The following is a 12,717-nucleotide window of genomic DNA, read 5'->3' as shown; positions in this document are numbered from 1 at the left end:
GCGAAACTTAACAATCAGTACTGAGTCGCTAGTTATTTAGATTGAGTTAGCGACATGGCTACCAACATATTTTTACAGGAAGCCAAAGATATGGGTCTTTCGGACCCAACCGAAATTAAAGAGTATATACTCTCACGGCATAATCAGGAACAGCAGCGCGAGAATGATGCCCGTGAAGAGCGTAAGATTCAGCGCGAATACGAGCGAGAACAGCGCGAACAACATGAAAGAGAGCGTGCATATGAACAAGAGCAGCGTGAAAAGGAGCGCGAGTACGAGCGAAAACAGCGCGAACTCGACTTAGAACATGAGCGAGAACAGCGTGAGGAACGAGACAGAGAACGTCAATACGAGTTACAACAACGAGACAGAGAACGAGAACACGAACGTGCCGAGCGAGAAGCACGAGAAAAACATGAACTTGAAGTGCTGAAGCTCAAGCGAGATTCCTTGGCTTCAGACACATCTGGTGCAGTTGGTTCAAGCTCCACGAGCGCTCTCCCTGCACATGTTATGGCGACCCCACACATCAAGCTTCCCCCATACAAAGATGGCGAGCGAATCGAGCCATACATAGCTCGATTTGAAGACATGGCTCAGCTTTACCAGCTCGATGATGCAGCTAAGCGGCTTCAGTTTCTTAGCCTGTTTGAGGGCCCTGCCCTCGATATTCTCCACAGAATTCGTGGAGACAATCTCACGTATCAAGTGATGAAAGCTGCACTCATTAAGGCGTATGGTCTCACAGTAGACGACGCCAAAGCTCAGTTCATGCGAGCTCGTCTCCAAGACAAGGAGACAGCTGTTCAGTTCCTCGACCGTCTCACTGCTTACCTAGGTGAGTGGATGGAGAAAGATGAAACTCCTTCCACGTGTGAGGGGATAATTGACCTTATGCTGCGTACACAGCTAGAGAGGTCGTGGCCTGCTGAGCTCATAGCACAGCTTAAGATCTGCCAGGTGAAAGATGCTAGCCAAATGGTAGAGAAGGCTGACGCATTCTTTACTGCATACGGGTATCAAGCTCGTAAGCAAAACACCTGGAGCAGAAAAGATACTGCCAAGTCTGGGAAGCCGTCTCAGACTGAACCCCAGCAACAAGGCCATGCTCAGAATAATGGCCAAGGTCCAAAACCGCAGTGGAAGGACCAGGGGCAAAACACTCAGAAACCTGAGTGGAAGAGGTACAACAAGTACCCTAACCAGCAGCAGTATCAGCCACGCAACCGACCGTCGGGACAAACTTTTCCACCACCAGCTCAAAAGAGGCAGGAAGCGAATGCAGCCTTCATTCCTCAGCAGCAGCCTGGTGGTCACGTCCCTACCAGTGTGGGTACTTCCCCACAGTTCACTAGTCCCACAGTGACAGTGAACCCCCCTCCACAGATGGCCAATGTTCCATCTTATAACTCACAAGGCACAATGTTTGCCACATCAATTCAGCAGCCTTATGAGTGGCTAGCTGCTTCCTCCACAGGCCCTCCCACAGGTGACAGTACCTTCCTTATACAGCCAGGGTTTGTGGGAGGCATTCCTGTGAAGGTCCTGAGAGACAATGGTTCCTCAGGTTGCTCTGTTAAGCAGAGTTTAGTTCGGCCTGAGCAGTATACAGGTCGACAGATCCATGCAAGCCTTATTGATGGATCAGTGAGATTGTTCCCTGAGGCATGTATCCAGGTGGCATCTCCATTTTATACTGGTATGACACTTGCAGTTGTCATGCCAGAACCTTTATTTGAACTCATCATTGGAAATATTAATGGAGTCAAGGATAGTTGCTCCGATGACGCTACTCAGACTTCGGCTGCTGCGGTAACACGAGCCATGACTGAGGCTCCAGACTGTGTCACCCCAGTGATCATTGAATCGCCGCAAGATCTGATGTGTAGTCAACTTGTTGTGCAAGAACAACATTCTGACCCGACACTTGCTGCTGTGCGGAACAAACAAAAGGGTCGAGTGATTAAGTATTCACGGGGAGGTCGAGCCAAGTTCCTTCGCAAACAAGGACGGCTCTACCGTGAGTCACGAACACCCGAGGGCGAGGTTCGACTGCAGTTTGTCGTTCCCGCCAAGTACCGCCTAGCAGTGTTACAATGGGGTCATTGTTCAGCCTCAGGAGGTCACATGGGCAAAAGGAAGACCCAGGGCCATATCCGAGCTGACTTTTTCTGGCCAGGGATGGGACGAGACATAGATAGTTTTGTCCGTTCCTGCAGTGTGTGTCAAAGTAACACCACTAATCAGGGACATGCCCTTCCTGTGCCGTTTCTAACCACACCTGTAATCTCTGAGTCAGTTGAGAGACAGGATAGTGGTAATGTGGGTGTAGACCTGATGTCTCACCTACTAGCTGCTTACTAACTAGCAACTGTTGTATGTTGGGTTCCGTAATAGGCATCCTAAGCGATTTGAGTAATCCAAGGACCAGCCTGGTTCCCAGTTAAAAGTGTAGACCAGACGTCTCACTCGTTGGCCCTACAGGACACAGTATATCCAGGGCTTGTACATACATGTATACCATAAGTTAAGGGGGAAGTTTGAGAACCTTGCAGAGACAGTCCGAGGCTGTGTATGAATTACCTTGTGGAATGTCTCGAGCTGTGGGCCTCTCTGAGGATTCCCGGAGAATGCACATTACCCACATGAGTGTTCACACCCACGGTGGGTGTTAAAACGTGACCTGCCCGAGATTGCGTAGCGATTTTCAGCTTCCTGTGTTACTCGTAAGTGTAGAGTTAGGTTAACCAGTAAACTGCCCGTTCTAAGCAATTTGTGAATTCAAGAACTGGCACGTTTCCTGGTTAATAATGTTAGGTTAACCAGTAAACTGCCCGTTCTAAGCAATTTGTGAATTCAAGAACTGGCACGTTTCCTGGTTAATAATGAAAGCGTTAACCAGTAAGCTATAAGGGTTCTAAGCAATTTGTGAATTCAAGAATTACGTTTCCTGGTTAATAATGACAAGTACTGATTGCTAGGCAGAGAGAGAGAGAGAGAGACAGAAATAACAGTTTTGATGCTCCACCTTAATTCTTTTCGCAGGTGTAGCTGGTGGGTGCAGCATTGCCGTGCAGATCAGCTGGCCGTTCCTGTTGCATGCTGCCGCCCCTTCTCTTCTGCCTTGTCATCATTATTTTACTATAAATTTGTATTACTGTGTCATTTTACACGTAGGTACAGTTACACTACAACTGTCACACCTACACCGTGTATTACATACACAACACTACATAACAATTAGTTGTTAATGTAAATGTAGCGAACTTTCGCTCAGTTTGACCTGAGTACAGGATTTTCACCGTTGTCACGGAGTTTTTCCCTCAAGCTTGTTTCTATTAACGTAAATACGAGGTTTTTTCACTCACTGGCGACTGCGACATACTCCTGTAGCAGGATAGCACACACACCACAGTGTGAATCTTGTGTGACTGAGTTAGGATGTATATGTATGTATATTGAAATCTTTCTTCTGAAGGAAGAAAGATTTAATTTTCAAGGGGCGTAATGTCACGAATCAATTCGCGACATTTCCTTTTTGTGAGAAACCACGAACTATTAGTGGAAAACTCACTGTGTATCGCTCAGCTAACCGTTTCTCCCTCCATTATCGGAGTATACTTTTCAAATCATTCGTCACCGTTTTCAAAGAGTGACCGATTTTAATGCACGTCACTAAGTGCTGTACTGAGCGATACTATTGTTTTTTATTGTTCGCCTCTGCTTGCCTCTGACCGTTAAAAAAATGCGGCCGAGTGCTCCGCATTCCCACGACTTAGTCAGTCTTGTGTTTGTTGTGACGGAGGAAGGTCCTGTGCCAGCAGTGTGAGAGGTCAGCTAGTACCCAAACTCCACTTCACAGTTAATCCAGTCCTCCCACCCCTCTGGTGATACGCAGCATTCATCGACTATAGTATTTCTTTTGTGTATTTCCTAGTTATAAGAGTTTAATTAAGGTGTTTTTTTTTTCTAGACGTAAGTATTTAGCTCGTGTGAGAGTGAGTGAGTGCGTCTCATTGATTTGAAATGTAACGTTAAATTTATTTTTTTGTAATTAATAAATTTAACAGTTCCTTTCTCGAGCTTAATGTAAAGTAAAAATCTTGTTTCATTTCTCCATAATTAAGCTTATTTCCCATATAGCTCCTAGCTTGCATAAACGTTTGCTTTCATAACTGGTACTTAGACCAGTCTTGTTGTATTAACTTAAAATCCGTTGTGCCAGGAGTTAATGCATCAGCAAGAACCTGATGTTGTTATTATTAGTATTAGTTATTTATTGTCAGGGGTGATGTAACTTTCTCCAGAGGCTAACAGTACAGTAATTCAGCAATTGTGAGTAATTAGTCTCTGCTGTGTACTGTTGAGAAAGTTTATAAATTCTCGTTCTTGAGAATCTTAGCAAGTCAGCGTAAAGTAATCGTTGCTTGATGTAGCAAGACAATCATTGTCTCTGCTCTTCAATATTGTTGAATATTATTATCAAATTAAATAATATTTAACCATTTATTTTAAAATTACCCTGATAATATAAAAACCCCGTGACACCCTACCTCCTGGCGTGTCATCCTCCTCGTGCTCCATGACCCACAAGAGTTACCTTTAAAAACTGTGGTAGTAATTAGGGATCTCGAGGCCTCACCACATTAATGCCTCCACCTCCACGCCTGCCCCCACCTCCAGTTCCATCCCATTCTCTACCTCATAGCAATATACAGATACCTACACACCCTCACCTCTCTACTGTTCACCTATTCAGCGAGAGTTTAACTGGTGCTCTCTGTCCATCACTTGCACATTTGATCTACTCTGTTAATCTCCCCAGTTTGTCTTTTCCACTCTGCGTCCACCAGTTTCAAATGAAGTGTGTCTAAACGTCTGGAAGTAAACGTAACTTGACTTTTTTCTTGATTCATTAATAAAATAAACATGTCCAGTTGATTGATGCATACTCTGAATTAGTCAGATGTGATTAATTCTTGCAGGGAAATCAAAAAAAGAAAATTGTTAAGTGTGCCTTGTTGAAGTCAGAAATTTTGAAGGCTTGAAAGATGAGGGAATGAAGGTGTGTGACCCATCATCATCATCATCATCATCATCATCATCATCATCATCCTGTGTGAGTTCGCTGCAGTACAGTGACCTTTCTCGTTTAGCTCCACTCTGACCTGCTCCATCCCTGCCGGGCAATCAGTCCACAGGCATTTTATTTCTTATTCAATTCACCCTCTGTGTGGCTGGCTTGCTCTTGTCCTGATTGCACCGTCCTAACCAACCCGCAATTACACAGAGGACGGCACTAAGGCCTAGTCACCCTAAGCCTCTAGTTTAAACCCACAAGACATTAGCGAAGGGGGGCTCCACTAGGGGCGATTATACGCGGCATTTCTTATGGGACTGTCGCCCTTGTGGAGCCTCTTTTTTAGTCCTTTCTGCCCCCTCCCTATAACGACATGAGACACGATTGTTTATCTTTTAACTTAATCAGTCACGGGAGTTAAAAACGGCTTATATCAAGGATTGTAATGGTTCACGGGCGATTATGCGACTTAGAGACAGAGGAAATTGGACCCTATTTTCTTTAAACGTACGGGTTGGTTTTGAGTGGTTTTGGCTTGTGGCATAGCTCGGTTTTGCTCCCAGGTTCGTGAGGGTGAGGATTTTTTACTGTCCGGTCTGCTATTGTCCCCTTTTTTTCATTCGTAAATAAAACTTCGAATGTATTTTTTTTCTTCATCTCTCTCTCTCTCTCTCTCTCTCTCTCTCTCTCTCTGTCAGAATAATTGTCAACTCAGATAACTGTACCTCTCAGTGAAGGCCTTATATACTGTCCATTCCATTTACATATAGAATAGATCAGTCTTTTTGAATGGGATGAATGAAACGAAGAAGCTGATGTTCGTAACAGCTGATGTGATAGTACAGTCAGGGATGCTTTTTTTGCCCTTTTGTACTTGTAAGCTTAAATACTTTTGTTGATGTTGTTATTGTTGTTGGTATTGGTGTGGTAATGGTAGCGGTGGTATTGTGAATGTTGTTGTTGTTGTTGTTGTTGTTGTGGTGGTGGTGGTGGTGGTGATATACATATTGTTACCATAGTCTTAGATTTTCTTTCTTTATTGCTGGGTCTTGGTGATGGCGCCTTTGTTGAGTACTGATTATTCTGACATTGTTACTTCAATTGATGGAGCGCTTGTTGTCGTCGTTGTTGTAGTGAGTCCGCAGGAATCCAAGTAAACAAGCTTCACGCCCCCAGACACCAGACTCTGACATTTTCCTTGCTTACACACTTTATTTACCATTCAGTACAAGCCCCGGCGCTCAGGGGAAGGGTGTGTTGATGGAGTATTTGTGTAAGGCAGACAGGGCGCTGAGTGCGAGTTGAGTGGATTCTGAGAAAGTTCTAATGAGGGTCTGAATTATTTGTAAACATTGCATAGTCTAGCAAGATGTACGCAGGTTCCCCTAAAAATGCGTAAATGACATACGGTAACTAAAATGCGAAGAACAGTGACATGAAGTGTGGCTATTTATTCGTAACATGTTCTTGAAACTTATAAAGCATTGAAGGATTAAAAAACATGAAGCATTTAGCCATCCCTCCCCCCCTCCCCCACTCCTCTATGCTCTCCCCTTTACCGAAAATAAATAATAAATAAAAATATATCATCTCACTCCACCCCTCCTCCCTACTCTTCCCCCACATCTTCCCATCGCAAACCTTACTCCATTATCCCACCACACCATGCCCTACCATTGTCCTAGCTCATCTCTTTTTCCACCTCTACCTTCCTCCCCACTCCCTACCATATCCTCTCTCCCCTCCTCACACCCATCTTCCCCTCCCACCCACCATACCAGCACCCCTCCCACCCCATCTTCCATAATCCTTGCCTGATCTTCTTACTATTACTTGCCGTCTTCCCGTCCATTACCATAATCCCATAATTAGTTGCCCAGTTCTTTGCTACCGGAACATTTACTGACGTTACCTGTGTACTGGAAGCGGGGAAAGGGTGGGGTGGGGGGTGTCTTGGATGGAAAGGATGTGTATTGTGGTAGTGGTGTGTGTGTGTGTGTGTGTGTGTGTGTGTGTGTGTGTGTGTGTGTGTGTGTGTGTGTGTGTGTTTTAGACTTGTGGTATTATTAGCACTTTATCTATTTTATTCTTGCTGCCACCAGACGATTTTGTTCAGCTTAGGAAACACCTCGTAGTGGGGGGGTTACTGGAGACTTATTCTTTCTCCTTCACTATGACTGGTCTCCACTTCAGTCATATAGAATCAGGTGGTACTGACAAGAATGTAATAAAATCAGATGTTATCAGAATAAAAGGGTTAAACCAACATCACATCCCCACCCTAGCGACCTCGCCAAATCCACTCCACCCACATTCTTTCTCTGCACCTACAATTTTCCCGTTTAACCAAGGCACAGACACCAAATCCCACACCCGGTCCAGATTCAACCTACTCCAGAATAAATCCCCTCAGATTTGCATACCCGGGATGAATTTCCAACTTCCTGACATGCACTTACTGTTTATTCCCACCATGATACTCTTACAGTTCAATTCCAAGAAATCCTCTGTTTTGTTCCTCTGAAGACTTACATATTCTGCCTTTTTAGGTAAGTTTATTCTTCGTAAAAATGTTTGCTTTCCCTAAAATACGCTATTCTCAGTAAAGAAAATTTGTACCCCTTTGGAATACCTATATTCCTCTCCCTATAGGACACTTAAGTAAGCGTCCTGTAGGCCAAAGAATACCTTTCTTCCCCTAAAATACCTGCATACTTACTCCTTACCTAAAATAATCCTTATACATTCCGCAGCCTAAAACACGCCTATATCCCCTAAAGGCACTCACATTTTCCCATATACTCCCACATTTACTCCCCATAGTCTCCTATCATACAACCTATACCCCGTCCCATCCCACCAAGCACCCATCCGTCGTGTGTGTTTATGAAATGCCCCGATTCATGAGGTTGGTGGGGTGGCGTGAAGGGGTTTAGGCCTGGCAGTGAGTGAGGGGTTACCCGCTGCAGATAATCCTGGATCACCAGCCACGCAATTCACTGTTTCCCACCATCCGTTTTCATATAAGTTCTTGAGCCTAACCACATCATTTGAGGGGCTGTATTTCCTGCTTAACCTTAGGAAAGAGTTTTTGTACTAAAGGCATTAAGGAATTCAATATGTGTAACCCTTTCAGCCAGAAGTCTTTGTTAAACCAAAGTCATTTCCAGGTGGCAAAAATAATTATAAAATAGGTCCCCCGACTAAAGGGGAGAAATGCACATATGATCGTTTATTTATATTTTTAATTGTACAGCATCTGGCTCCCTTTCACCCGATGTAAATAAAAAGATGATGATAATAATGATGATTATGATGATGATGATGATGATGATGATGATGATGATCTTAATAATGCTACTGTATACTTTCAAGCCAAACTGGACTAAGTAACACCGTGAAGGTAAGGCTAAGCAGTGATTTCCAATAATGCATCTCGATACAGAGAAGTGTTTATCGTAATGACTGGTTGAGATCTTTCGTGAATATGGACACAGGAGTACCCAGGCAGCCGTCCATCATTCCCACCCCCCTTCAGCTGGTCGTAATTATTATTTATCTAGGCCAGGTCGTAATTAAGTGATTATGGATATGCTTTTTTCTATTATATCGTGAAATGATGGAGGATAATCCCAGAAATAAATCCCGCGGCGAACGCTCCACCGGTGAGTGACTTTAGGGAGGCGAGACCAAACCAGGCCAGCCAAGTAGCAATTTCAGGGAAGTCTTTTATTCGGCTCTCCCTTTCTTTATCACCTTATCTGTTTTTAATTGCACTTAGCTCTGGACGTTGGAAAAAAAAAAACGTTCCTAACGCCCAGTACTTCACATACAAAAGTTTTAGAGAAAGCCTTTAATTTACCCCTTTGATTTTTTTTTTTTTTTTTTTTTTTTTTTTTTTTTTTTTTTTTTTTTTTTTTTTTTTTTTTTGTCAAGGTACGAGCACACTTGGCATTGAAAGGGTTAGTACTAGGTGAATGGAGGTGTTGGCCATTTTCGTTGGCACTCTGATGTTAGTTTTCCTTTTTTCGTGTTTTCCCTTTTCGTGTTCCTTGTTCCAACGCACCTCATCTGTTGCTGCTGTTTGCATTCTTTTCACCTTCGTTTCTTCATCCATATTTTGCCATTCACCCCTTCCCTCTTTCTTTTGCCCCCTCCCCACATTTCATTCTCTCCCTTGTCTACTCTTTCCACTTCCTTCTCCTTGATCCAGGACCTTTTTATCACCTATCCTTGTCATGTACTTTCCATCCCGTCCACCTCATCTTCTGCCTATATCTCCTACACTCTCTCTTTTTCTTCACTTCACTGTCTGCCTTCCTCGTGTTCTCCTGTTATTCAGCTTCTCTCCCTTCCACCATCGTTTCCTCACCCACATTCTGCGCCCACCCTTTTTTCTTCACCCTTTTTTTCTTTCATTCTTCCATCTCCATCTGCCCAGTCTTTCCGCTTCTGTCCTCTCCCCCTGAACACCCTCGCCACTCATACCATTCCATGTACTCACACTGACTACCACTAGCTTTCACTCTTTTTCTAGATCCTTTTAGCCTTTTCTCCGTCCGTCTTGGATTCCACTTCTTTCCTCCTTTCCTTCACCTCTCCCTCCCCCTCCTTCGCTCGCCCATTCACTCACTCCTCCTCCTCCTCCTCCTCCTCCTCCTCCTCCTCTCATCACTACCTTCTCCAAAAAGATCATACTATCTTGCAATCCTTGTCTTTCCCAGACTCCCCATCCTTATATCACTTCTCTCCCACTACCTATCCCTTTCTCTTCCCCTCTTCTTTCCTCACTTTATCACGTTTCCACCCACTAACTCATTACTTCTTCCCTACCCTCACTATCTTCTCATTTTCCTCTCCCATGCATCCAAACACTCATACTCTTTCCCTCTCTCCCCACCCTCTCTCACCAGTCCATCCACCCTCTCCCACCCACTCTCCCTCTCTTCCCTCTCCCTCACCCCCCACCCTCCATGTTCCATTATCTCTTCAGTCTCTTTATATTCCTCCCTAACTTCCTCGCCTCTCCCACATTATCTATCCTTCCACTGATCCCTCTCTCCAACCCACCCATCCACCCTCTCCCTCTCTTCCCCTCTCTTCCACCCCTTCCCTCCTCTCGTCCCTGTCTACCCTGCCCTCCTTCCCCTCTCTTCCTGTCTCCCCCCCTCCCCAGCTCAGTAATCCACCTCTAGTCACGCAAGGGTGGGATTTTTCCAGCCAAGAGCTGCTTCTTACCCGGTGCTCAAGCGGCCCTCTGTGGCGGACCAGCCCACCGGTACACGTCGCTTAGTAAGGTCTTTCCACTCCCCCAGTATAAAGCAGGGGAAAGGGAGAAGGGAGAGAGAAAAACCTGGAGAGACAGTACAGCATGTGTGGCAATAGAGATGAGAGGAGTATGGGAAACAGATAGAAAATATGTAAAGAAACACTGGTTCATCATTGTCATCCTTATCATGAGGCTGTGATCGTCCATTGTAGGACGAGGGCTCTCTGATCTTCTTTCCACTCTGACCTACGTGTCGTTTGTCTGTTCCCTCCAGCTCTACATCTCTCTCTTCCAGTTACTCAGTCTGTGGGTTGTCTCTCAGTTACCCTGGTTGTCAGTTTGTTAATAATTTTAGGAAGGACCTGATCTGTTCACATTTATTCATGCTTTTTTGACTGTGGTGATAATATCTATTTTCGTCTGTTCCCTCATCCAAGAAGTCCTCTTCTCTCTCTGACACAGAATATAATCTTTTCCATTCCTCTCCGTCTCTCCCAGGTTTGTGTTCCAAAATTTTTGCTTGGTTACAGTCGATCCATAAGTTAGAACAGGAAGGACGCATTTAATATATGTCCATCTTTTTTGTCAGTAACTTTTCAATAGTGCAACAACTTTTTAATTATTATCCCTCCTATCCATTATCATTCCTTACATAATGAGTACATATATTCGTCAGTACATTATAGTTCCCCATCTCTACTTTTCTTGGAAGTGACGGAGAGAATGTGGGAAAAGAAATGGGAAGACTAGGGGGATAATGGAAGATAGGTGTGCAAGCAAGTAAGAGTGGGTGGAGTGAGAGAGTGGGTGTGTGAGAAAAGGGTGGGCAGTGTGAAGGCGAAATACAGACTTCTTTGTGGAGCTGGGTGGGAAGGCTTGAAAGGACAGGAGAGAGAAAAGGGGAGGGAAAGATTGGATGTGTGAAGAAGAGAACAAAGGGAAAAGAAGTAAGGGGAGTCATATGAGGGGTGCGGAGGGTGAAGGTGAAATTAAGGGAAGATAAAGGAGAGACGTAGGGAGAAGAGGAGGGCAGGGGAGAAAGAATGATGAAGGGAGGTAGGGCTCGGATGAGAGAGGAGTGGGGGGGTGAGAGGAGGGAGAGTGAGGTTTGAGGGAAGAGAAAGAGGGGCGAGGGAAGGAAAAGAGGGAGGAGGGGAGGGAACGACGGACGGAGGAGAGGGGAGGGAAGTTGAGAGGGAGGGAGGGAAAAATGGCAGGTAAATGGTACTCGGCAAAAGAGGGATCAGGGAGGGGAGAGACACTGACAATGAAACTTTACCCCACCTGAAAACGAGAGACTTACATTGAGGTGAAAATAATGAGTAGATGTGCATAAGAGTGCTCCCTGGTTAATGTGGAGTTCAGTAAATGACAAAACGGCGAAAGGAAAGTAATAAACGTGAGAGGAAAACATTGATGAGAACAGAAAAGTTGTTGGTAGATCAAACACACACACACACACACACACACACACACACACACACACACACACACACACACACACACACACACACACAAACGAGAGTCATGGGGTGAAGTATGAGTTGGTGGGTAGGTGGAATTATGGGGTTGTAAGCTGGCCTAATCTGTGGGTGTCTGGACCCCTCTGAGGTAATAGGGGGAAGGGTATGGGGAGTTTTGAGGAAAGTACTTGAGGAGAGGGAGGGGAGAGAAAGGAGGAAATGGAAGGATGGAGAGGGGAGAGAAAGCGAAAAGGGAGAGAAAGGGAGAGAGGAAAACAGGAAAAGAGAAGGATGAATGAGAGAGAGGAAGGAGATGAAGGGAAAGAGGAGCAAATGGGGGAGAGAAGTTGAGGAACTCTCGTCTTCTGTCAGTATTTCCCACTATCGAAACAACTGTTTCCAGGCGTTTCGAGAACTTGATTTTGGCATTCCATTTCTTCCGTTTTCTTTGGATGAAACAAGTTTTGCATTTTCGTTTAGATACAGGGATAGATAGATAGAGAGGTAAATAAATTGATTGATTGATTGATTGAGAGAGATAGAGAGAGAGAGAGAGAGAGAGAGAGAGAGATAGAGAGAGAGAGAGAGAGAGAGAGAGAGAGAGAGAGAGAGAGAGAGAGAGCATCGTATCCAGTAATTACGGCGTGACGTCACCACCGTGCTGCTGCTGATCAACCATCGACCCCGTAATGATGGTCCGCTGCCCGTCTTTTCACAGCCCTTCCCCCACCCTGCAACCCCTCCCCCTGCAACCCCACCAATATTGCAAAGTGAGAAATTACCCCATGCTGACCCTTCTATGCTGCTGGCCTTTTGGACGTAGCGTGGGGCTGGTGGAGTTGTGCTGGGCAGCTGGTGGAGAAAGGACTGATTTGGAGGAGTGGATGAAGCATCTGTACCTAGTT

This window comes from Coenobita brevimanus, chromosome 64 (assembly GCF_032717465.1).
Source record: "Coenobita brevimanus isolate Jiangsu-jjx chromosome 64, ASM3271746v2, whole genome shotgun sequence".
In the NCBI taxonomy this organism is placed as follows: Eukaryota; Metazoa; Arthropoda; class Malacostraca; order Decapoda; family Coenobitidae; genus Coenobita; species Coenobita brevimanus.
This window is presented reverse-complemented; position numbering follows the sequence as displayed.